The sequence below is a fragment of the Macaca thibetana genome, chromosome 2 (genome assembly GCF_024542745.1).
Source record: "Macaca thibetana thibetana isolate TM-01 chromosome 2, ASM2454274v1, whole genome shotgun sequence".
NCBI classification, from domain to species: Eukaryota; Metazoa; Chordata; class Mammalia; order Primates; family Cercopithecidae; genus Macaca; species Macaca thibetana.
The window spans coordinates 154,172,441-154,197,797 of NC_065579.1; the positions used below are offsets into that span (position 1 = coordinate 154,172,441).

Genomic DNA, 25,357 nt, shown 5'->3' on the forward strand with positions numbered 1-25,357 from the left:
TTATTTTAATAAAACTGTTTTGTTGGAATCCATTTCTATATTAAAGTCTCTATAATGTTGATATTTGCCTGATTACTTGTTATATCATTGAATACATACATTAAGTATGTACTAACATTGACTCTCTGTTCTAGATGCAATGGATAAGATAAATTAGACTTGTCTACTAGTCTTCCTTCTGCTTCCACAGTCTCAATAGACTTACGGATGCATGCTCTAATAAGAAATTGGTGACATCATCCTGCTGACTAAGGCCAGTTATTTCTTGCATTTAGTACAGAATCACACAGTCTTAACCCAGAGTAATATAGTTCTAACTGAGCACATTGACATAGCACTTCATATCAATATTTTATAGTGCCATTAGTTTGGTGACATTAGAACACCTAACATTTTTCTAGATTCCAGGATATGGAAAAATGCTGTGGTTATGAGCTGGTGTAAATAGAGTGGATAGCAAGGACATGTACTTTGTAAAACAGCTAATGTTTCAAATGTGCTAAGATGGAAGAAACTCAGCATTTCCCTGGTTAATATATAGGATGGTTTGGCTGTGTCGCCACCCAAATCTCATCTTGAATTGTAGCTTCCATAATCCCACGTGTGGTGGGAGGGACCCAGTGGGAGGTAATTGAATCATGGGGTGGGTTTTCCCATGCTCTTCTTGTGATGGTGAATAAGTCTCATGAGATCTGATGGTTGTGAAAAGGGCAGTTCTCCTGCACAAGCTTGCTGCCACATAAGACGTTCCTTTCCTCCTCCTTTGCTTTCCACCGTGATTGTGAGGCCTCCCCAGCCATGTGGAACTGTGAGTCCATTAAACCTCTTTTTCTTTATAAATTACTCAGTCTTGGGTATTTCTTCATAGCAGTATGAAAATGGACTAACACAGATGACTTCTTGGCAAAGACAGCCCAAGAAATTTGAGGGAGAAGAGAAAACACATAGAGTGTAATTCTGATCTCTTTCCTTTTTTTTTTGAGACGGAGTTTCGCTCTTGTTGCCCAGGCTGGAGTGCAATGGTCTGATCTTGGCTCACTGCAACCTCCGCCTCCCAGGTTCAAGTGATTCTTCTGCCTCAGCCTCCTGAGTAGCTGGGATTAGAGGCATGCACCACCACGTCCAGCTACTATTGTATTTTTAGTAGAGACGGGGTTTCTCCAGGTTGGTCAGGCTGGTGTTGGACTCCCGACCTCAGGTGATCCACCCACCTCAGCCGCCAAGCGGAGTGCAGTGGTGCAATCTTGGCTCACTGCAACCTCCACCTCCCAGGTTCAAGCGATTCTTCTGCCTCAGCCTCCTGAGTAGCTGGGATTAGAGGCATGCACCACCACGTCCAGCTACTTTTGTATTTTTAGTAGAGATGGGGTTTCTCCAGGTTGGTCAGGCTGGTGTTGGACTCCCGACCTCAGGTGATCCACCCACCTCAGCCGCCAAGCTGAGTGCAGTGGTGCAATCTTGGCTCACTGCAACCTCCACCTCCCAGGTTCAAGCGATTCTCCTGCCTCAGCCTCCCGAGTAGCTGGGATTACAGGCATGTGCCACCAAGCCTGGCTAATTTTGTATTTTTAGTAGAGACGAGGTTACTCCATGTTGGTCAAGCTGGTCTCGAACTCCTGACCTCAGGTGATCTGCCCACCTCGGCCTCCCAAAGTGCTAGGATTACAGGCGTGAGCCACCGTGCACAGCTGAAGGAAGTATTTTCTAAGGTTCTGGTGATTTGTGCTAGCCATATTAGACGTGCAGATAACTTTTAAATTGTTTATGTCAGCAGAGAAGCATAGTGACATTAAGACGTGTGCTCATTACCCATTATATTATTTTTGTACCTTGGTCTGGCTCTAAAATCTTGCTGCTCTTACTTTCTCCCAATCCACAATTCTTCCCACGACTATAAACGTCAAGGCACACAGGAGTTGTTAGGGACAAACTTCCCCAAGAAAGCTTCTTGGTGCTGCCCACCCTTCGCCCAAGTCTCTCTACATTTCTAAGCCCTTGTCTAGGTGCCGCAGTGAAGCCAGCAGACTTCACTTATCAGACCTTGCTGCAATAAGCAAACCCCAATTACAAACCATCTGGACCGCACAGGGGGAAGTTGTGGGAAGCATAAACTACGTACACCCTCCTGTAATAAATGTCACAAGGTGATATGTGGCAAAATTAACCAGCAAACAACCCCGGGATGTGGCTGTACCAAAGAGCTCCCTCAAACTTCCCTCCACAATATAAACCCCTCATTCTATAAGCTTGGAGCTGCCTCCTCTGTCTGTGGTGGAGCAGCCGGCAGGTTAATAAACTTCCTTGCCTGACCTTGAGTCTCTCTCTCATCCTTTCTCTCGGCTAACCTTACAGGAGTCGCACTTCCAATAGTTCCTACCTTTTAAGTGTTTGTGCAACAACCATGAAGAGAAAGTGAGAGAACAACAGAATCAGCTTTATGTAATTGAAACATAAATCCAATAATATAAGGAATGGACATTAAGCTGTGATAAGTTGAGAAAATGAAATTCTTGACTTTCAACTTTGTGAAGCTTTCAACTTCAACACTAAGAAGCAGCCAGACTAGTGTAGTTAATGTATCCCAGAGGAGGAAAGAAAGACAGGGTACTTCCCAGCCATTCTTGGCTGAGTGTACCATGGTTGCCCCAGCGACGAAAGTTGGTGATTAATACCTGAACCACAGTGAAGTTATATATGCATATGATTGTAAATTGCCACATAAATGTATGCATACATGTTAATTATAAACTTATCCCAAAGAGAAGATTCACTCTTTTATTTATTCTTTGTGATCTTTATGAATTCTCAGGTAATATAATCTTTTCAAGGTACTACTAAGGAAAGGAACTTGAACTGGGTCAAATCAATATTTACATTAAGATAAAACAAAATCATTTATGCAGTCCCATGAGCACATACTACACACATACATACTATACACAGAAAGTATGACCAAAGATTGATGTGTGGTCATTGTACATAAAATTAATGAGCCTGTTACCCTGATGGGGTGATTTTCTGTACATGTCCTTTAGCCCCAGGTAGCCAGCATCTAATCTCTTTTGTTATGTAACAGTGAGAACCAAGACAAGATGAAGTAATCATATGCTAACAGATCCAGAAATACAAGCCCTACAGGTGCACAACCCAATAAAACTACGCTGTTAGAAAGGTTAGAAGGTCATGTTAGATGCAGATGTTGATTAAAGGAAATCCCTTGGTACTAAAAACCAATCTTTAAAAGATGGCAGCATCACTGAAGATTTTTGGTACTGTTATATTGATTTCCTGCATTTTCTTCTTCTTCTCTTATTTTCTGTCCCCTCTCACTCTGCCTTTTTTTAATCTTCTTTTCCTCTTTTTTATTATGATAATGATGTATAAGTGACAGAATTAAACATAGAGGACACAAGAAGCAGTCTTGTCTTCCAAGGGCTTAGTAAGTAGTTGAGAACTTGAACACTAAGAAGACAGCAATTTAAACAGTTTCCTTCCCTCCAACTAGTGACTCCAATCTTTAGTCAAAAGACAGCTAAGACCTGTGGATTTATGAATAAATATAAGGCTGTGGGCTTTCAATGAGTCGTAGAGGAAAGGGTACCAGGATCCCCCACCAAAGCCTACAACATACACCATCATTGGAAATCAGGGCAAGAACAAACCAGTAGATCCAGGGAAAACTTCGCTCTCTCAGATCTTACGGATCCTAAGGGTAAAGGTTGATTTCACCCCCACATGAATATGTGACTTCTGGTTCTAAAAAGACAAAAGGAACTGAATGGTGGCCCTTGTTCTCCCTACCTCTGAGAGGATTTACGAAGAGCAGGGAGCCGGGTGTCTTCCTCCCAGCTTCAGTAGAAGACTGAAGCTTATCTCTACACAATGAGTTCAAACAGAGGAGACCACTTTGCCTTCCATCACATCTATTGTAGTAGGACGAGCAGCAGATAAAACCCCTCAGACACCGAGTTGAGGAAGGAAAGGGCTTTATTCAGCTGGGAGCGTCAGCAGACTTACATCTCAAAAAACCAAGTTCCCCAAATGAGCAATTCCTGTCCCTTTTAAGGGTTTACAACTCTAAGGGGGTCTGAGTGAGAGGGTCGTGATCGATTGAGCAAGCAGAGGGTATGTGACTGGGGGCTACATGCACTGGGAATCAGAACGGAACAGAACAGGACAGGGATTTTCACGATGCTTTTCCATACAATGTCTGGAATCTGTAGATAACACAAGCAGTTAAGCCAGGAGTTGATTTTTAACTACTAGGTCCAGGGCGTGGTGCCGGGCTGTCTGCCTGTGGATTTCATTTCTGCCTTTTAGTTTTTACTTCTTTTTTCTTTGGAGGCAGAAATTAGGCATAAGACAATATGAGGGGTGGTCTCCTCCCTTACTATGACTCCTGCTTCTCAGGATACTCCACAACAAACCCTGAGCCCAACTGAGTCAACAAAAGAAAAAACAATATATTAATATCTAAAGGGAAAAAAAAGAAATAAAAGATTTTCCAACTTAAAATTCCTTACATCAGTGAAGGGAGATGATCACTGTTGAGACCCAAATCAGTGGGCTAGACGATCAAATGGGGAAAATAGCTTAGAACAAGGAGGAAAGATATAAAATATAAAAGGAAAATATCTTGGGCCCCCAAAATCACTAAGGAAAACTCAAGCTGGAAACTGCTTAGGGCAAACCTGCCTCCCATTTTATTCAAAGTCACTCATCTGCTCACTGAGATAGATGCATATCTGACTTACCTCCTTTGGAAAGGCTAATCAGAAACTCAGAAAAATGTAACTATTTGTGTATCACCTATCTGTGACCTGGAAGCTCCCTCCCTGCTTCCTGCCTTTATTTCAAGTTGTCCTGCCTTTCCAGACTGAACCAATGTATTTCTTACCTACAATGATTGATGTCTCATGTCTCCCCAAATGTATGAAAGCAACCTTTGCCCTGACCACTGTGGGCACGTGTCACCAGGACTTCCTGAGGCTGTGTCATGGCACATCCTCAACTTTGGCAAAATAAACTTTCTAAATTAACTGAGACCTGTCTCAGATTTTCTGGGCTCACATTTTGGTAACCACGGGGGGATTCTGAGTGAAGATGCCCCTGACCTTTGACATATCTGTCGGTGCTTGGTACCAGCATGAGCTAACTTTATGGCTCAAACCAATAGGAAAATTTGCTGAGGTCTGAGAGCACCCTTTCCAGAGAATCTCTGATCTCCCAAAATTTGGTAGAGATCTAAAGTTTATTTTGCTGTACAACTCCTCTTTTATTGGAGTTTTACTTTCTTCCAACAGGAAGGCAAGTTTTCCTGCTTCCATGATGATGGAAAGCAGGTAACTCCTTTATGGAATTTGAGTTCGCTTCCAACAGAGATGGGTTTTGTTTTGTTTTGTTTTTTTCTGCTTCTAGGATGGTAGAGAGCAGCCTACAACCTGAGACCCATCGCTAGGTAAAAAGCTGGTTTGGAATTCTGTCTTGCAAATTCCTTTTAAAGGACTGTAGTTAGCATTTAACAACCAGCTGGTGTTAATTTCTGCTACTTAGAGCCCTCAGAAATTGTGTAATTTGTGTGATCATTGTTAGTTTAGCAGCATTTTGTCCTAGCTGAAATATGGTAGTAAGATTTAAAAAAAAATTTTTTTAAAGGAGCTCAATGGTTAAAAGCCAGCTTAATTAAAAGACTAACATCCAAGATGAGTGTGTGCATGTGTGCGTGTTTGTATTTGAAAGGCCTTCATGGTTTTGGGGTTTTTTTGTTTTTCTCTCCTAAGACCTTGTCTTTCTTTGGAGTCAAAGTTGTCTTTTTCGTTTTGTATTTTTCTCAGTTGACCGAATTCTGTTTTCACCTGATTTGTTTGTTTGTTTGTTTTCTAAAATAGTTATTGCAACAGACGCTACTCTTGGGTTTTTAAGAGAGTGTAGTTTAATTTTATGTTTAATTTGGCTCAAATTAAAATAAACGTGTCTTCTTCTAGCCCCACCAGACTTTTTCCTCTCTGTACTTTATGATGTATATTTTGCTGTTTAATTTTCACCTGAGTTGTTTCCTTTAATGTGCAAATTTAAGGCTATTTAGTTGACAACTGGCTAGGGTTGTGAAACAGGGTTTTAAGAATCTGAAAGTCTAAGATAGGAAAGAAAAGGCGGGGGGGTTGGGGTGTCTTTATAAATCTATAAAATGCACTTTCATCGGCATACCTAATATGTTTTTATATGTATTTATATGTTGTATACAGAATGTTTCACTACTAAAAATATATGAAAAGCTCTAACTAGCTTTAAAAAAAGTGCTTAAATTAGGTACTAAAAAAAGACTAATCAAATGCTTTTTCAAGCTTATGTAACTTAAGTAAAATCTTTAATAAACAAGTTACCTTTAAAATTATTGGTAAAGTAATATTAGAAATGTCTTAAGAATTGCCCAGCATACATTTTTGTTTGCATTTATTAATCAAGCAATTTCATACTTACCCTGCCAAATACTGTAAGGTGTCAAAATTTGGCATAAGGGTTACAAAACTGTAAACCCAGCCCAAAACAGAATGATCTTCGCCTGTGTAATTTTTAATAAATAAGACATTGATAAGGGTTTAATGAAAATAGCTGCATCTTGAATTTAGTAAGATTACGATAACATCTAACCCTGTGGCTTTAGACAGTCTGGGTTCACAGACAATAAGATTTGTTTTGGGAAAGGACTGTTATCTTTGTTTCAAAGCTAAACTATAAACTAAGGTCTTCCCAAAGTTAGTTTGACCTATGCCCAGCAATAAACAAGAAAAACTTGGAGGTTAAGAGCAATATGGAGTCAGTTAGGTCAAATCTTTTCTTCACTGTCTCAGTTATAATTTTGCAATGGTGGTTTAATAACTTTAAATCATGACTATCACAGTTTTCATAAATAATCCAGGTAAACAATTTAAACAATTAGGTAAATATATGGGGATAAATACTTATAGACAAACTAGTCGTAATTTAGAATATAAACTTAGAGAATAGATATTTCATTATTTGGGTATTTTCCAACATATATATATATAGTAGGAAAACACTCTTGCTAAAGGAAAAGTATATCCTTTTTTTAAAAAAAAGGTGAAGAAGTTTTGTCTAATTCAAAGCTTATTAAAGGTTATGGATAAAACAAGAGGAAAGGAACCAGGAATTTAAAAAGATGTAAAGAAAGTTATAAAAGTAAAGATGCTTTTTTTTTTAATTTTTTTGAGATGGAGTCTCACTCTGTTGCCCAGGCTAGAATGTGGTAGCATGATCTCAGCTCACTGCAACCTTCACCTCCTGGGTTCAAGTGATTCTCCTGCCTCATACTCCTGAGTAGCTGGGACTACAGGCATGTGCCACCACACCCAGCTAATTTTTGTAGTTTTAGTACCGACAGGGTTTCACCATGTTGGTCAGGCTCATCTCGAACTCCTGACCTCGTGATCCGCCCGCCTCGGCCTCCCAAAGTGCTGGGATTACAGGTGTGAGTCATCGTGCCCAGCTGTGGTATTTATTTATTTTATTTTTTATTTTAGATAAAAATGCTTAAAGAGAAATAATTTTATATAACAAATAATCTTGTATGGTAAATTTAGTCCTAAAATAAAATAACTGGTTGTTTAAAAAGAAGGGATGTTCAGAACAAATCAGAAAGTCTGACCATGTCATGAACAGTCAGTGTAAGTCACAATAAGGGGATTTATATATTTTTAAAAAACACCAAAAACTTTTATATAATCAAGTTCTCATATTATTATTAAGTTTTGGTTGGCTTAGGGAAAAAAATTGAGATAAATTTTTTTTAAAACAAAGGTTATTATATCCATGTATTTTCCTGTATGTGCTTTTAAAGTCTTGTAACACTGAGTTACAGGGCTTTAACTCCTGGGTCTGAAAAAGGACACCAAGTCCTGCTAAATCTTAAACACTGACAGCAATTAAAGCCTCATCTTCAGGCCCCATAGAAGATGCCAGTCAAAACAAACTGCATTCCGGAGACACAGGGCAAGAAATTAAAGCTATTCAACTCCTCAAGGCCCAGGAACTATCACAGAAGAGGTGAGCGAGTAAGACTGTAAGGGCCAATTTTGAAAGATATAATAAGTTCAGTTTCTCTATAAATTAATGATTAATGTCAAAGGCACACTGATACAAAACCAGTATATGGACCCCTGTGTCAGATTAACAAGGTTTTTTTGAAGCATTAACCAACTTCTTAATAAAGGTTATAAAAAGCTTATTGAAGTTATATTTTATAATCAAGATTAAATTTTATGGATTGTTTACAAAATTTTGAAAAACAAATGTAATTGGCTTCATGCTATTTTTATTAGGGCTTCTTATTTAGACAATTAAGTCTCCTCTCTCAAAGAATGAAGTTTTTCACTTTTTTAAAAATGCTTGAATTATCATGTTGGTTAAATAAATGACTTTACAGTGACCTGTAATCTTATTTTGTAATATCAAGAGTTTTAAACCTTTTATATTTGACAAACTTTCCGAAATCAAACTATAAATTATGTCTTTTTCTAACCTAATTAATCCTTTACAATATTAGTTTCTCTAAAGTCCAAAAATGACATAATTTGGCTTATTTGGTATAAAAATTATATAGGAAGCATTGTCAAACATGAAATGGCATTTGGTTTTCTTGGACTGTGTTTGTATAAATATGTTATTGGTATGTGTTCCAAAATTATGGGAAACTCCTGTAATTCTGATACAACTTAGTGTACATTATCAGTAATAATCATAATTGTTATGTTAAAATTATTTTGTGCCACAGAGGTAACAAATTTCCTTGTCAATTGTGTCTTTTTTTTTTTTGAGACAGAGTTTTGCTCTTGTTGCCGAGGCTGGAGTGCAACAGTGCAATCTCGACTCACTGCAACCTCCGCCTCCCAGGTTCAAGTGATTATCCTGCCTCAGCCTCCTGAGTAGCTGGGATTACAGGCATGTGCCACCATGCCTGGCTAATTTTGTGTTTTTAGTAGAGATGGGGTTTCTCCATGTTGGTGAGGCTGGTCTCGGACTCCCGACCTCAGGTGATCCGCCCACCTTGCCTTCCCAAAGTGCTGGGATTACAGGCATGAGCCACTGTGCCTGACCAATTGTGTCTTTTAACTATGGCTGCCTTAAAACATTTTTTTCATTCACAGACAATTGTCTTGTTTTGTCTTGTTTTAAATCTTCTTTAAAAGGTCGGTTTATAATCAGCTATAGGACTCTAACAGGTGCACTTAAATGCAAGTTTTCTGATGACTTTGGAAATTGTGACATTGGAATAAAGGAAAAAACTTTCAGAACTCTCATGGATAGCTGAAATGTTCATGACCATCAAACAGAAGAGGAGTTAACTGAATTAACTGAACCCATAGAAAACTGAAGTAATCTTTTTGGCCTTTTGCTTAAAACATTGCTGAAAGTTTGTTTTGCATAGTTAAAACTTTTCTTTTAAGCTATTTACAGCTTTTAACAATTGAGTATACTCCTGTGAACAAAATTTGGAGCATATTTGTTTCTCTCTACCTGATTTCTCCAGAATTTGGAAACTATTCTGTGAGTATTCTTAATTTATGGCATTATAGTTATTTGAATAAGTGCAATAAGAATCTGTTTTCTTTTGCAATAGGCCACAATTAGAGAAACTGGTTATTTTACTAAGGCTTTGACTGGAATGGTGTGCTTTCCTTTAAGGAATCAAACTTAACTTATGGAGCCAATAAAGCCCTTGGAAAAACTGTCCTCATATTTTGTGTACACAGTCCCTGTACGGAGTCTGACCTGTGGTAAGTAAAGAATGTCACTTTCTGACAGGTGCAGAATCCCAGGTTTATCTTGGAACCTCAAGAGGAGAGAAAATTCACCCAAATCATAGCTATTTTATGGCACAAATCCATGGCTAGGCTCAGCTTTAAAAAGTCTTATCTGAGATTCCTCCTATGGAACAAAGTTCCATCAAAGCCAATTTAAAAGCCTATGTAAAAACTAATTATTCTTCCTGCACTGTATACAAATAATTAGCCAAGTATAATAATAATAAAAAAAAAACAGTCCTACCATGATTTGTCTTCAGTAAAAATGAGAAACTGGAGAGAGAAAAATTGTGTTTCAAAACTTCAGTAGACCTGTTGTTAGATTCTAGTCTTGCCTAATTTTTTTTTTTTTTTTTTTTTTTTTTTTTTTTTTTTGAGACGGAGTCTCGCTCTGTCGCCCAGGCTGGAGTGCAGTGGCGCGATCTCGGCTCACTGCAAGCTCCGCCTCCCGGGTTCACGCCATTCTCCTGCCTCAGCCTCCCGAGTAGCTGGGACTACAGGCGCCCACAACCGCGCCCGGCTAATTTTTTGTATTTTTAGTAGAGATGGGGTTTCACCGTGGTCTCGATCTCCTGACCTTGTGATCCGCTCGCCTCGGCCTCCCAAAGTGCTGGGATTATAATATTCTCTACAGTTCAGACTGAATTCCAATTTTTCTTGGCTACAAGTCTTCAAAATAATGCTTTCAGTTTTTTTCCTTCTTTTTTCCGTTTTTCCTAATTCGGAGTCACTGAACACTAAGCTGTGCTTTCTTAAGACCCTGTGAACTGAAGCCAGACAACTTGAACTTCAGAAGAAAATAACAGCAAACTATTTACATACATAAGCCACTTTCATAGCTGCCTACTAATGTATGGACTTCAGAGTAATGTGGCCGATATCGATTTTTCTGGGATTATTCTTTTATTTTTTCTCTCTTCCTCCCTGCTATTTTCTCTTCACGGGACATGAGACTTCACACCCTGCTAAAAATGAGCTTTTGGGACTACCCAGCTAGGAATAAACTGTCCTAGCCATGAGAGATCAGATGAAACCTGAGACCAGAGACTCGTTTTCTTGTAAAATGCTTTCTCCAAAAGATTTTTAAAAAGGAAAAGGGGGAAATGTGAAAGGAAAATATCTTGGGCCCCCAAAATTACTAAGGAAAACTCAAGCTGGAAACCGCTTAGGGCAAACCTGCCTCCCATTTTATTCAAGGTCACTCCTCTGCTCACTGAGATAGATGCATATCTGACTTACCTCCTTTGGAAAGGCTGATCAGAAACTCAAAAGAGTGTAACTATTTGTGTGTCACCTATCTGTGACCTGGAAGCTCCCTCCCTGCTTCCTGCCTTTAGTTCAAGTTGTCCTGCTTTTTCAGACTGAACCAATGTACTTCTTAACTACATTGATTGATGTCTCATGTCTTCCCAAATGTATGAAACCAACCTTTACCCTGACCACTGTGGGCACGTGTCACCAGGACTTCCTGAGGCTGTGTCATGGCACATCCTCAACTTTGGCAAAATAAACTTTCTAAATTAACTGAGACCTGTCTCAGATTTTCTGGGTTCACAAAAGCAATTAAAATCATGAGAGAAAGGATATGACATTTTGAGGATAGATCCAAGAAGTTTAGTATATTATATTGGGAGATCCAGATGGGGAAAAAGGCACATAGAAGGAAAGGCAACATAAGAAAGGAGAAAAATTTTTGGACCAAGAAATACTTGAATCTACAGATTGAATGGATTCACCAAGTTCCAGGCTTGATTGATAAATTCACACGTACACACACCCTTAGCAATACCCTGGAAAGATTCTGGAACTCCAAGGAAAAAAAGAAGTCTTTACAAACTTTTCCACTCAGAAAAAATAAATTGCCTTATTAATTATAATGCAAACCGAATCAGACCTCTTGTGCATCAGCAGCAGCTGGAAGTTAGTGGAATATCTGCAGACTTCTGAAATGCATGGACTCCAACTCAAGAATTTATTGACCAACCAAAGAATCATTTAGTTGTCAGAGTGATAGGAAGAAATTATTTGTAGGTATGTAAGAAGTCAAAGACTAATGCCTACATTTTCCCACCTTAAGAAAATACTTAAGAAGTGACTCTAGCCAGGTGATAGATTAACCATAAGAGAAACTACAAGATGATAAAGAAGGGAAGAAATGGTAGTGATACAGGAGCTGAAAAGAAATTATTTAGGCAGTTAGTGAGGGTAAGAGAGTCCTCGGTGAGGCTTCACTCAAAACCATTTCTTTTCTAACAAACAGCAGCCAGTAAAATCGAGCTGCAGACATAGATAAACAAGCTGGAAGCTTGCACAGGTGAATGATGGCAGCTGTGTCAATAGGAAAAGGCTACCTGGGGGCCAGGCATGTTCAACATGGAAGCTCCATCTTCCATTTTCTTTGTCACCACATGTGCAGTAAAGAAACAGGGAACATGGTGCCAGCTAGGTAGAAAACTCATTTGCATAATAAAAGATTAGGATGCAGTGGCCAGCCTCTTCGGATGCTATGCAAATGGCACACTGGTCCAACCAATTCTCTGCACCCTATGTACATCAGACACCACCTTCTCAAGCCCATCTGTAAAACCAGCCGCATCTTGCCAGGTACCAGGAGATCCGTTTGGAACCCCCTCCTGCTGCACAAGGGAGCTTTTCTCTTTTGCCTATTAAACTTTCACTCTTAAACTCACTCCTTGTTAGTCTGTTTCCTTGATTTCTTTGGTGTGAGGCAATGAACCTCGAGTATTACCCCAGACAAACAACACTGCTTCAGTAGTGAGCAACAAAATGTAGAACAAATAAGTCAATATAAAGACATATATAGATGAAATATGTCTAGATAATCACAGACTGAGAATGTATAAGTGCAGATATGAAACAACATAATAGCTAAATATATGAAGCAAAACCTGTAAGAAATACAAGAAAAATTTGATTAAATAAAATTATATTGGAAAACTTAAATTTTTTTTTCAGAATTGGATAAATTTGGTATATAGCAAATGTGGGATGGCATAGGAATTAAATAATACAATTAATAAATGATGTGGTATCTATGTGTAAGATCTAACATCCCTCGAACAACAGGAAAACATGTTTTCATACCGATAGAATATTTACAAAAGTCAGTCATATTTGACCAAGAAGAAAACCTTAACAGACTCTAAAAACCACATTCCTTGATTTCAAGCCAACAGATTGAAAACAAATAATGTAAAGATAGCAAGAAACCATACACAGAAAAAAATGTTTTAAGTTATAAAATATCTATAGAGCAACGAAAAAGAAGACTTTTTACCAAAATCCAAATGACACAGTGGAAATTACTCAGAAGAAAATGTGTACCTTAATGTTTTCATAAAATAATATAAAAATAATGTTAGATTTCATTTCAAGAAATTTAAAAAAAGAGCAACAAAGTCAATTTTTAAAAATTAGAAAGACGGCCGGGCACAGTGGCTCATGCCTGTAATCCCAGCACTTTGAGAGGCCGAGGTGGGCAGATTACGAGGTGAAGAGTTTGAGGCCACCCTGGCCAACGTGGTGAAACCCCATCTCTACTAAAAAAAAATACAAAAATTAGCTGGGCATGGTGGCGGGCGCCTGTAGTCCCAGCTACTCTGGAGGCTGAGGCAGAAGAATCACTTGAACCTGGGACGCGCAGGTTGCAGTGAGCCGAGATCGCGCCACTGCACTCCAGCCTGGGCGACAGTGAGACTCTGTCTCAAAAAAAAATAAAAATAAAAATAAAAATTAGAAAGAGGATTTATAAAGACAAAAGCTAAAATTAATTTAATAGAAAACAGTAGAATGGATAAATACAAAATCCTTTGCAAAAGATGAAAAAGATCTATTCTGATTAAGAAAAAAGACTGAGCAAAAGGAATAAAATTAAGAATTCTGTAGAAAACTACAAATGAGGAGAAATTAAAATTATAATAAGAGAAACCCATGGCAACAAACTGGAATCCTAAAGAAAATAGCTGATTTCCTAATAAAAATACAAATTACCAAAATTGACTCTGAAATAAGGATGGTATAAATAGATCAATTAGCACAGAAAAGTTTGGAATTGTCCTTAAAAGTCTTGCATTGGGAAAGATCCCACGATTACATGGGTTCACAGCTGAGTGTTAGGTGACTTTTTACTGAATTCTTTTTTTCTTGGTTTTTAAAAGGCTTTATTGGGGAAACGTACAGTGGTGAAGACTGTCCTTGGAGGCCTCAGGACGCCATCCTCCATGTTGCTGGGCAGTCGAAGTCCCCCGGGGCCCCTGCTCAGAAGCGTGTCACCAGTCTCTGCGGGGGCCTAGTCTGTGACTCCTGAAGGGGCCCATCCAGGGTAGCCACTACCCTCCATTCCTTGCTGCTGCTGCTCCTGTTCCAGGTTCCACTGCAGGACCTGCGCTGGTTGGCAATGACTTGCAGCATGCCATTGAGGAAGTTGCCCTGGGGGATGAGGCCGATGAAGATTTTCTTCTCAGAGGAGTACAGGAGCATGAGCACACGGATCTCGCACGACGCTTTGTAGGAAAAGTGCACTCACCCGGCGAAGCCATTGTCCATGATCCGGCACAGGCTCTTCAGCGTCTCCAGGTCCTTGGTGAAGTGGAAGTGCACCAGGCGCTAGTTCTGCAACAGCAGCACCAGGGTGGTCAGCAGCTGCTGCGGAATGAGCTGCATGTACAGCTTCCTCGGCCACTGCTCGGTCCTCAGGATCTCCCCTGGTTCACGTAGACGTGGGACCGCAGCCACCTCTTGGACCGACTGTTGGGATCAGGCCTGGGTTCCTGCCACTCCATGACGCCGCTCCACGCCAGGAACTTGTTGTTGACTGGGCCTGAGTTGACACCACCAGGTCCCACTGCCTGCTTGTGGGTAGTGATGACCTGCCGGATGGCGCTGACGAAGCCGCTCTGGTCATAGGGGATGAAGCCCATGAAGATCTTCGTCCTGGAAGAGTACAGGAACATGAGCACGCACATCTTGCAGGGGGAGATGTGGGGAAACTGCATGCAGCCCGCGAAGCCGTTGCTCATGATGCGGCAGAGCCTGTTGAGCAAGCCGCAGTCTCTGTTGCTGAAGTGGAACTGTGCCAGCTGGGAGTTGCGGAACAGGGGTCTCAACGTGGCCATCAGCTGCTGCGGGATCAGCTGCATGATCAACTTCAGCTGCCACTGGTTGGTCTCCAGGTTCACGTAGGCTGGGCAGAGCAGGGCGCGCTTCAACTTTACAGTGGAGTCGGAGTAGAGTCTGCGCTTCTCCTGTCACTCGAGGACGCCGCTCCAGGCCAGCAGCTTGTTGCACTCAGAGTCAGACCCCTGAGGGTGAGCCCAGGTGAGGAGGGACCGGTGGCACCCAGCGCCCCGAAGACCAGAGCACTTTTCATGGGAGGGGCCGAGCAGGCCCGGAGCTGCAGAGGCTGCGGGCCTCGGGGGCTGGCCGGCCAGGAGCGCTAGCGGACAGCGCGCACTGCGAGGGGCCGCGCGGGGCGGCCGTGACCCGCTAGGGGTCCCCTGGCTCCAGAGCGGTACGGGGCCCGGCGCGGACTGACCATGGCCGGCGCGGGCGAGGGGCGAGCGGGCGGGGAGCTGCCGCGGGCCACACAGGGGGCTGCGGGCTCCATCGACTGAGAGGCGCGGGCTCGCGGCTTCGGGGGAGACGGGCTGAGCTGTACCAAGCGCGGGAGACGCGCCGCCGGAGAGCGGTAGCCGCGACCCAACCACTGCAACTTTTACTGAATTATAATGTTATTTTAAATGGTCAAGGCCTAGAAAAAAAAAGGGGGGGACTTTCCTCGATTCATTTCATAGTTTAATATTAATATAGTTAACATAGTTCATCTAATCTGCCAATGATTATAAAATTCACATTATGTACCATTACACTTCTTAGCACTTAGAATATTTATTTTTAAGTTTACCGAAAGCACTGCTTTGGGCTTTTTTTGAGACAGAGTCGCTCTCTGTCGCCCAGGCTGGAGTGCAGTGGCGCAATCTCCGCTCACTGCAAGCTCCACCTCCCGGGTTCACGCCGTTCTCCTGCCTCAGCCTCCCGAGTAGCTGGGACTACAGGCGCCTGCCACCACGCCCTGCTAATTTTTTGTATTTTTAGTGGAGACGGGATTTCACCGTGTTAGACAGGATGGTCTCGATCTCCTGACCTCATGATCCGCCTGCCTGGGATTACAGGCGTGAGCCACCGCGCCCAGCCTGCTTTGGGCTTATTTTAAGAGATTTTTGAACATCTATCATTCCTCAGCATTTTTTATTTTTTTATTTTTTTGAAACAGAGTCTCACTCCCGTCATCCAGGCTGGAGTGCAGTGGCATGTTCTCAGCTTACTGCAACCTGTGCCTCCCAGTTCAAGCAATTCTCTTGCCTCAGCTGGGATTACAGGAATGTGCCACCACGTCTGGCTAATTTTTTTTTTTTTTTTTTTTTTTTTTATTTTAAGCAGAGACGGGGTTTCATCATGTTGGCCAGGCTGGTCTCGAACCCCTGATCTCGGGTGATGCGCCCGCCTCGGCCTCCCAAAGTGCTGGGATTACAGGCGTGAGCCAAAACGCCCAACCTCATTCTTCTGCATTTATAAAAAAGGAAATAGCTTCATGCTCAGAGTTTTGTTCTTTTGGATCACTTTTCAAGTCAAAGCTGCTTATGTCAGCGTTTCTCTATGTAATACTGTCCTCTGCACCAAAAATCATGAATATGACCTTTTCCAAAAGAAGCATCCATTATTGTCTCTGTGATTTTTTCCAAACTTCTGACATTCAGCTGGCAAGTTTTGATGCCGTAGCTTTCTTGTTATTGCCAGCAGGTGTCAATGGAAGGTTCCAGGCAAGTTCACACAGGCATAGGTACAGGCACAGATGATGATAACTGTCATGATGGCCCTGGCCAACGGCAATCATCCGCCTTATCCTGATTTCAGAGATGTTAAAATGTGAAAAAAATATGCATCATGGAATCAGTGAAATATAGTAGTACACTACCAGAAAATTATAGTTAACCTCACACATAGAGTACAGGCACAATCATCCTAGATAAGATATTAGCAACTGGAACCCTGCAATGTGTCTAAAGAATAATGACCAAATACCCAGACCTTGGTATTTGAGAAGCAGTTGGGCAGTTAACAGGAAGAGAAACTGAGTGAAGGTAATGAAGCCATGCCTTTTTTTTTTTTTTTTTAGAAAAACAGTATTTGCCTGGAGACCCGAGTTACAATCCTGGCTTAGTCACGTACCATCCATGTGACTTGGACCAGTACAAGTCATTCCTTGGTCCTGTGTCTTCAAGTAAAAGGAGAACCTCCCCAAGGTTCTTTTCAGCTCTGATATTCAAGGAGTCCATGAGTCTAGGACAGTTCCTCAACTACCAAGAAGAATCCATCTCAGGTTTTATATAGGATCTGTACAAGTCAAACCTTGGTTACTCAGGTAGAAAACTGGTCACACTGCCCAATAAATCCTCCTGCTCTCTAATTTCACACAGTGCAGAGTCTAATCAACAGCTTGAATAGAAATAAAACATTACCAGGTTCCCCTCCCCAACCTATTTCAGACAAATATGCATGTCCCTGGCTCCTTTCTGAACCCAAGCCTAGGTAGGCCTCCTACGCAAATCGCCTTCAGGGAGTCAACAGGCAGAGCCTTGAGCCTGTTTCTACTGCCACCCTGCAGCTTCTCACGCACTCAGACACTCTGTTCCCGTGACTTCTTGATTCCCCTCTTGATATTTCTTTTATTTAAAATAAATTTACATATATTTGTTTACTAAAAAAATTAAATGGAAAAATATACATAACCTCAAATTTACCATTTTAACCATTTTTAAGTGTCCGGTTCAGTGGCATTAAGCACATTCACATTGGTGTGCAACCTATTTACTTTTTCCATTAACAAAATTATATGCCCTTAGTAACAAATGCAAATATTTTCTAAAGGTATCAAATGAAAACTGAAGGTCTCCCAGTCATTCTTTCCTAAGGAAATTATTCAAGTTTCTTGTGGATCCTTCCAGCAATTAATATATATGTGTGTGCTGTTTTGTATTTACACAGGCAGTTTTCATTTTTAAAGATTTATACACATTGTGTTGCCTCTTGCTTTTTACATTTAATAAAATATTTTGGAGCTGTTTCTATGTCAACACACACAGCTCTATCTCATTCTTTTCATTGTTTTTAAATGTGTGATTATGAGATAATTTAACAGGTATCCTACTGTGTTATTTTTTTTCAGTTTTTCTGTGGCTTTTTTTTTTTTTTTTTTTTGCTACATTTGGTTTTTCTATTACAAATACCATCCTTGAAAATACAATTTGTCATATATTAGCTATTACATCTGCAGTCTCAATTCTTAACTGTGGGATTGCAAGAATAAAGGAGACGTGCATTTGTGTCCTTTTGCTATAATACAACTGTGATTGTAAGTAGAGTGCTTTCCTGAATTCTTTGTAGCCAACTGGTCAGAGGTGAGGGTTACCTGGGGACCTTAAACTAGCAGATACTGCCTGAAGTGAGGGCAGTTTGGCCTAACTCTGGTAGTTGGTGTTAGAACTCATAGGGAAGGAGAATCTCTAGGCAGAAGTTGGGACTGTGAGGTCCAGTCACCCCTACCTTTGGGGAGAGTCTAGTTCTATGACACAAAGGGTTAAGAAAATTAATTTCCATTCATGCTCATTACTAAAGACTTGAGCAACTCTGTGAATTAGCAAATGGACTGTCCTGGAATGTTCTTTGATACCTCTGTTCTAAAGACTTGGCCTGATAGGCTACTTCTATAGGCCAAGGGAAGATAATAGTTTCATCAAGGGTTGTAAGTTATTCAACTTTTTGTCCCTCTCTGAGAACCTACAAGAGTGCTTCCCTATGATAGATAATTAAAATAATAATAGTAGTAATAGTAGTAGTAGTAATAATTATTTTATTTTATTTTTCTTACAGAGATGGTGTCTCACTTTGTCACCCAGCCTGGAGTGCAGTGGTGCAATCTCAGCTCTCTGCAGCAATGACCCCCCAGGCTCAAGTTATCCTCCTGCCTCAGCCTCCCAAGTAGCTGGGACTACAGGCATGCACCACCACACCCAGCTGGTTTTTTTGTTGTTGTTGTTTTTTGTTTTTTTTTCCAGAGATGGGTTTTGCCATGTTGCCCAGGCTGGTCTCAAACTCCTGAGCTCAGGCAATCTGCCCTCCTTGGCCTCCCAAAGTGTTGAGATTACAAGCATGAGCCACCACGCCTGGCCAGTAACAATAATTTAATAGAACTCAGGAAGGTCCACATATGGTCAAAGGGCTTGAGAATCACCTATCTTATGGGTTAAAAAAGAAAAGGTCAAGCCAAAACAATAAAGATGGAAAGGAAATGTGATGACAGTTTATGAAATCATGGAAAGTGTAACGGAGGCAACCCAGAGCTGGAAAATTTAACGCAAGCAGTATACACAGTGGATAACAGACTGTGAAATAGTGCAAACTGCAAATATCAAAAGGGTTTAAAGGAAACTCAAGAAATACAAACTAAAATAGACAATTTATTAAGGAAAAATAAAGATTCAGGAAATTTATCATAACTTTCTGAGGTCATAGAGCAGAATCAAGCATTTGTACAATATGTGCTTAGGATTCACTCCAGAAGTAGAGGCCTCAGAGGAGATAAATGGCAATGACTCAGTCTCATCTCCTGAAAGATTACACCAGACTTGGCTCAGCCTGCTTAGGATACGCTGAGGCTCATTCAGTTGCCCAGTCATGTTGGAACTCTTGGACCTGCCCTCAGTTGTCAGTTTACACACCCCAAAAGAAATCATTTTAGTCTTTTCTCTGGGATCCCTGACACATTTCCATTTCTACTGGCACTGTTGTGTACTCTGGTAGGGAGGGAGACTGAACAAGTCTTGGCAATTTGTTATTATTTATTAAGGAGTCCAGCTCCAGGTCAAAATCCTATGTGTGATCTTTCAGGCCTGATCATAAGCAATTACTGGGCTTTGTCTGGCAGGCCTGATTGAGGAGAAGCTGCCTCCCCATACCACACTTGCACTGTCAGTGCATTGTAGCTTTGTGAAGGGAGTTGCAGTCAAGAACTCAGCCCTTCTTCTCCCCACCCCAACCAGCCATGCATATTCACAATCCTGGCCCTGGTGCCTTCATTCACCGGCCTCCTTGCTGGGGGCTTTGCTGAGGCACTTTTTCCCACTTTGACTCAGTACCTTTCTACTCCTAGACCTTCTCCCCCTGTCTCTCAGGTCTATAAAGAGGCAGGAGCCTTTTGTTCTGGGCTCCTTAACAGTGAGACGATTCCCTCCATGTGTACAGCACTCACCTGAAAGTTCTCAAAGTACGTACATTAACAACCTGAGAAGTTTTCAAAGTACGTACATTAACAAACTAAATGCTCAGCAATAAGGACTGTGCAAATAAATTTTGGTACATTTATAAGATATAAGACCATGCAGATATTTTAAATGATAACAGATATAAAAATACACTGATTACAGGCAGTTTAAAGCAACATGTGTTCTGTATTTGCATTCATGTAAAAAAAGTATACAAACAGTATAGGTTATGAATGATCACCTCCACAATATTACCAGTGGTTATCTCTGGGTGGTAAAGTAATGCACGTTTCATTTTCTTGCCTATCTATATTTTCTAATCTAGGATTACCCAACCAGGTATTATTTCTGTAATAAGAAGAAAACAATAAAAGTTATTATTTTTAATATACATACTTCTTGAAGGGGCAATTTGATATCTAGGAATTCATCTTAAGGAAAAAATTGTAAGCATGCATGCAAGATTTAGCTATAGTAATGTTTATTGCAAGGTTGTTTCTAATAGTGAAAAAGTTAGAAATAACTCAATTTCTAGTGCTAGAGGATTGGGAAAATAAATTTTAATATATTCATAGATTATACAACCAGCTAGCTAAATTAAATATTTAATGATCTTGAAAATGTTCGTAATATCTTAATAGGTCAAACAAAACAAACAGGTTACACAACACTGTATTTTCATACCCTTTGACCCAGCAAATTCCACTTCTACGAAATACCAACACAAAGAATCAAGTGACACAATCTTGATTGTGTCATTTCAGTGAAAAAAAATAGAAGCTACACAAATTTTATCAATGGAGAATGCCAAAACAAACAATGGCAGATTCCTATAGTGGACTACTAACAACTGTTGGAAAGAATGAAATAGATCTCTACGAGTGAACATGGAAAATGTTCTGATATATTCTTAAGTGAAGACACATAGAAGGATTCTGAAGTACATTCTATCCTAAATTTTACGTTTTTATACTATTTTAATAGCCATTCACAAGCATCTATAACTTTTAAAATCAGGAAAAAATTTTAAATACATGTAGTATGATATATGTATGTGTGTGTGTTTATAATATGCCTAGCTCTGAAAGAATATTTACCAAAATGTTGACAGTGGTTATTTCTGGGTGGTGGGATTAGAACCGATTTTTATTTTATTATTTTTGTTAATTCTATATCCTTTGAGATTTTTGCAATACATATATTACTTTTATAACAAGAAAACTTAAAACTGCTATACAGGGAAAAACTTTAAAATTTCTAAACCTGTAGGCTTGTTCAGAGCTACTAGGATCCCACAGCTTCTCACAGGCAGAGGCAGCTGAGTTAAAAGCAAAACAGACAAAGAAGCCCAGTCACAAAACACCACGTATTTTATGATCCCATTTATATGAACAGGGAAATCTACAGAGATAGAAAGATTAGAGATTGCTTAGGGCTGAGAGTCTGAGGTGAGGGCATGGCGGGGGGCAAGATGGGGACTAGAAGTTGATAGCTAAATGGTGTGGGATTTATTTTTCCTTTTAAAAACGTATTTCCTTTACGCCTGTAATCCCAGCAGTTTGGGAGGCCAAGGCGGGCGGATCACCTGAGGTCAGGAGTTCAAGACCAGCCTGGTCAACATGGTGAAACCGGGTCTCTACTAAAAATACAAAAATTAGGCCAGGCATCTGTAATCTCAGCTCTTTGGGAGGCCAAGGCGGGCAGATTACCTGAGGTCAGAGGTTCAAGACCAGCCTCACCAACATGGCGAAACACTGTCTCTACTAAAAATACAAAAATTAGCCAGGCATGGCGACGCATGCCTGTAATTCCAGCTACAAGGGAGGCTGAGGCAGGAGAATTGCTTGAACACAGGAACCGGAGGTTGCAGTGAGCTGAGATCGTGCCATTGCACTCTAGCCCGCTTGGCAGTGCAAGACTCCGTCTCAAAAAAACAAAGAAAGAAACAAACAAAAATTAGCCGGACGCGGTTCCAGCTACTCAAGAGGCTGAGGCTGAGGCAGGAGAATTGCTTGAACCCGGGAGCCGGAGGTTGCATTGAGCCGAGATTGCGCCACTGCTCTCCAGTCTGGGCGACACAGCGAGACTCCATCTCAAAAAAACAAAAAACAAACAAAAAATTTATTTCCTTTTATGCTTTATGTCATTTTATATTGGCAAGTATATGCTACAGTGGTCTAACAGAATTTTAGATTTCAAGAAAGCTCCACAGCATCAGAGCCATGCTGCTTTATTATTCCTGTTGCGGAAACAGACGTTAGAGAGAAGTAGAGTAGAGGGTGTTGGTGGCATGGCTCACAAGTGGAGGCGAGAAGCTTGTCTGCCTCCGCAGTGCATGCCCATTCTGCACCGCTGCTATAACCATTAAGTGTAAGCCCATGGAGATGGGCTACAAACAATCTTTCCAAAGGCCTCATAATGTCCTGCTTTTTGGTAAATTGAGGTAAATATATATATTACCATTTTGACCATTTTTACAATTCTGTGGCATTAAGTACATTCACATTGTTATGCAACCATCACCATCATCCACTAAGAAAATAACTAACTATGTACATTAAGACAAGCAGGGTTGATCTGGGGATTTTAGTGGCTGAAATTAAATTCAATTCTTTTAAGACACTGGCATCCTAAAATTCAAGATTCAAATTCCTGGGACAGGAACTCTATTTGTTCTAGTGTGGGTTGTGCCCACTATTGTGGTCAGGAGAGTGGGGTTTCAAGATTGGCAGACCACTACAATTGCATGGGAGTGACAGTGGGAGGCAGACATTTTCCAAAGGAGCGAATTTGGGGCAGAAGAAAAATACATGATGACCACTAAATGGTAACCATATTTAGTGGTCATAATGTGTTTGTTAAGTAGAATTTTGTTTAATCAAAATAGTTTATATAATGTGATTATGCCAGATAATAATATACAAAAAAATTGTACTACACTATAAACACAACTATGTTCGTGGATGCGGCAATGTGAACTAATATTAACTAAGCATGGAATTAGGGCATCAGATGATGTGTCATATTCCAGAATAAGTTGTGAAATACTGAAATAGAAGATTAGTTTCCCTAGGAAGTTTGAAACTGCAAAGCCTATTTTTCATTTCCTAAGTGCTATATTGATTCTAGTTATAAAATAAATGTTATATGAGCTTCATGTCAACCTATAAAAGTTGTAATGGCTTAAAAAATTACAAGCATAGTTAAAAGATAAATGAGAGATTGGGGAAAGTACTTCCCATATATAACAACATATTAAAGAGTTACTATCTATAATACACAAAAAATTCCTGCAGGTTGAACAGAAAAAGACCAGTAGCTCAAAACAAAAATGAGCTAAGTATATGAATAAGCAATTTACAGAACAAAAAGTCCTTAGGGGGAAAAAGACAAAACATGAGCAACTTCAGTAGTAGTCAGTGAAATACAAATTAAAGGAACAACAAACTATCACTATTCACTTATCAGAATGGCTAAAATTATGCAGAGCACATTGTTACAGCTTTTTATTTTATATATTTATTTATTTATTTTTATTTTATGTATTTATTTTTTTTGAGATGGAGTCTCACTCTGTTGCCCAGGCTAGAGTGCAGTGGCACAATCTCGGTTCACTGCAACATCTGCCTCCCGAGTTCAAGCGATTCTCTTGCCTCAGCCTCCTGAGTAGCTGAGATTACAGGTGTCTGCCACCACACCCAGGTAATTTTTTTTATTTTTAGTAGAGACAGGGTTTTACCATGTTGGCCAGGTTGGTCTTGAACTCCAGTCCTCAGATGATCAACCAGCCTCCGCCTTCCAAAGTGTTGGGATTACAGGCAGGAGCCACGGTGCCTGGCCTGTTACAGCCTTTTAGATGGCAATCTATTAACATTTTAAATAGTCCAGTCTCATATCTGGTCATCAATCCCTCAGAAATTAAAGTACCAGGGAATTTGGATATACATGTAAGAATGATTATTGAAACATTGATGGCAATAGCTATTTTTTTTTTTTTTTTTTTAAAGAAGTTGAATGTCATAGCTAGGGGATCTCTAGAATAAATTTTGGTACATCCATACCATGGAACATTGTACAAGGTCTAAAATAAAAGAATGAATTAGAACTTATACCAGTTGAATTGGAAAAATTGTTATGACTTTTTTTTAATGAGAAAAGCAAGAAGCAGAGAAGTGTATATACTATGATAAAACATTTTGTAAAATAAGCAAGAACAAAAAACTGATATAGATATTAGCATGGAAAAATTAAGAAAAGCTATACATTGCTTAGCCTGTTAAATAGCTGTGAGTCGGGGAAAGCAGTGAGGGGGAGAGTCGGGTAAGGAAAGACTAGAAAAGAGGATGTCCAAAAGAAAACCAAGCACACACAAAATGATCCCATTTGTGCATATGTGCGGACGTGCACATAAAGAAATGCATGAAAATATGATTACTGAAACATTACCTGTGATTAATGCAGGAGGTGGAGGTTTAATCCCTTTCTTATATGTTTATGTATTTGAATTTTTACAATAAGTACATGGTTTATATACAATCAAATCATGTTATTTATTTGTTTTATTTTGTTGTTGTTTTGTTTTTTGAGGTGGAGTCTCGCTCTTTCACCAGGCTGGAGTGCAGTGATACGATCTTGGCTCACTGCAACCTCTGCCTCCCAGGTTCAAGCGATCCTCCTGCCTCAGCTTCCCAAGTAGCTGAGACTACAGGTGTGTGCCACCATGCCCAACTAATTTTTGTAATTTTAGTAGAAACGGGGTTTCACTGTGTTGGCCAGTACGGTCTCGATCTCTTGACCTCGTGATCTGCCCGCCTCGGCCTCCCAAAGTACTGGGATTCCAGGCATGAGCCACCGCGCCTGGCTGGATGTTATTTATTTTTAAAGGTATGTGTGGCCAATTGCCTTGGGGGTTGAAGATGAAACAGAAACACACCCTGCCTTGCAGATCCTGTGGGGAGATAGGAGGACACAGCCGGCTGTAACATATATCTGTACTTAGTGAGGGCTAGAACTGAGGCACAGTGCTGGGAAGGAAACATGAACTGATATCACGGATCTGACTGGAAGGATCTAGAAGAACATCATTATAGGAGAAGGTATTGGAGCTGGATCTTGGAGGCTCAGGAGCAATTCAATGGGCAAAGATGGAAATAAAGAGAAATTCAGGACAGGGTGAGCAAAATCATCAGAGGCGTT

At 40.3% G+C, this 25,357-nt stretch overlaps 2 protein-coding genes and 1 pseudogene across 7 annotated transcripts in view; 1 reads left to right on the top strand and 2 right to left on the bottom strand.

Moving 5' to 3' along the window:
- The window catches only part of NDUFB4 (NADH:ubiquinone oxidoreductase subunit B4), an 812,324-nt gene that overhangs the window by 264,910 nt on the left and 522,057 nt on the right, over positions 1-25,357 (bottom strand). The window lies entirely within an intron of this gene.
- LOC126949250 (cytochrome c oxidase copper chaperone) overlaps positions 1-25,357 on the top strand; it is an 846,236-nt gene that overhangs the window by 188,482 nt on the left and 632,397 nt on the right. Inside the window, exon 1 of one of the 3 annotated variants that reach the window (XM_050781910.1) lies at positions 15,602-15,611. The exons of the other annotated variants lie outside the window; for them this stretch is intronic. The gene's annotated coding sequence lies outside the window, so the exon portion shown is untranslated. Of the gene's footprint in view, positions 1-15,601; positions 15,612-25,357 lie in introns of those variants that run through there. 3 annotated transcript variants of the gene reach the window in all.
- Positions 13,988-15,378, bottom strand: LOC126949240 (prostate tumor-overexpressed gene 1 protein-like; annotated as a pseudogene). Its single transcript, XR_007723634.1, has one exon. The product of XR_007723634.1 is annotated as a prostate tumor-overexpressed gene 1 protein-like (transcript).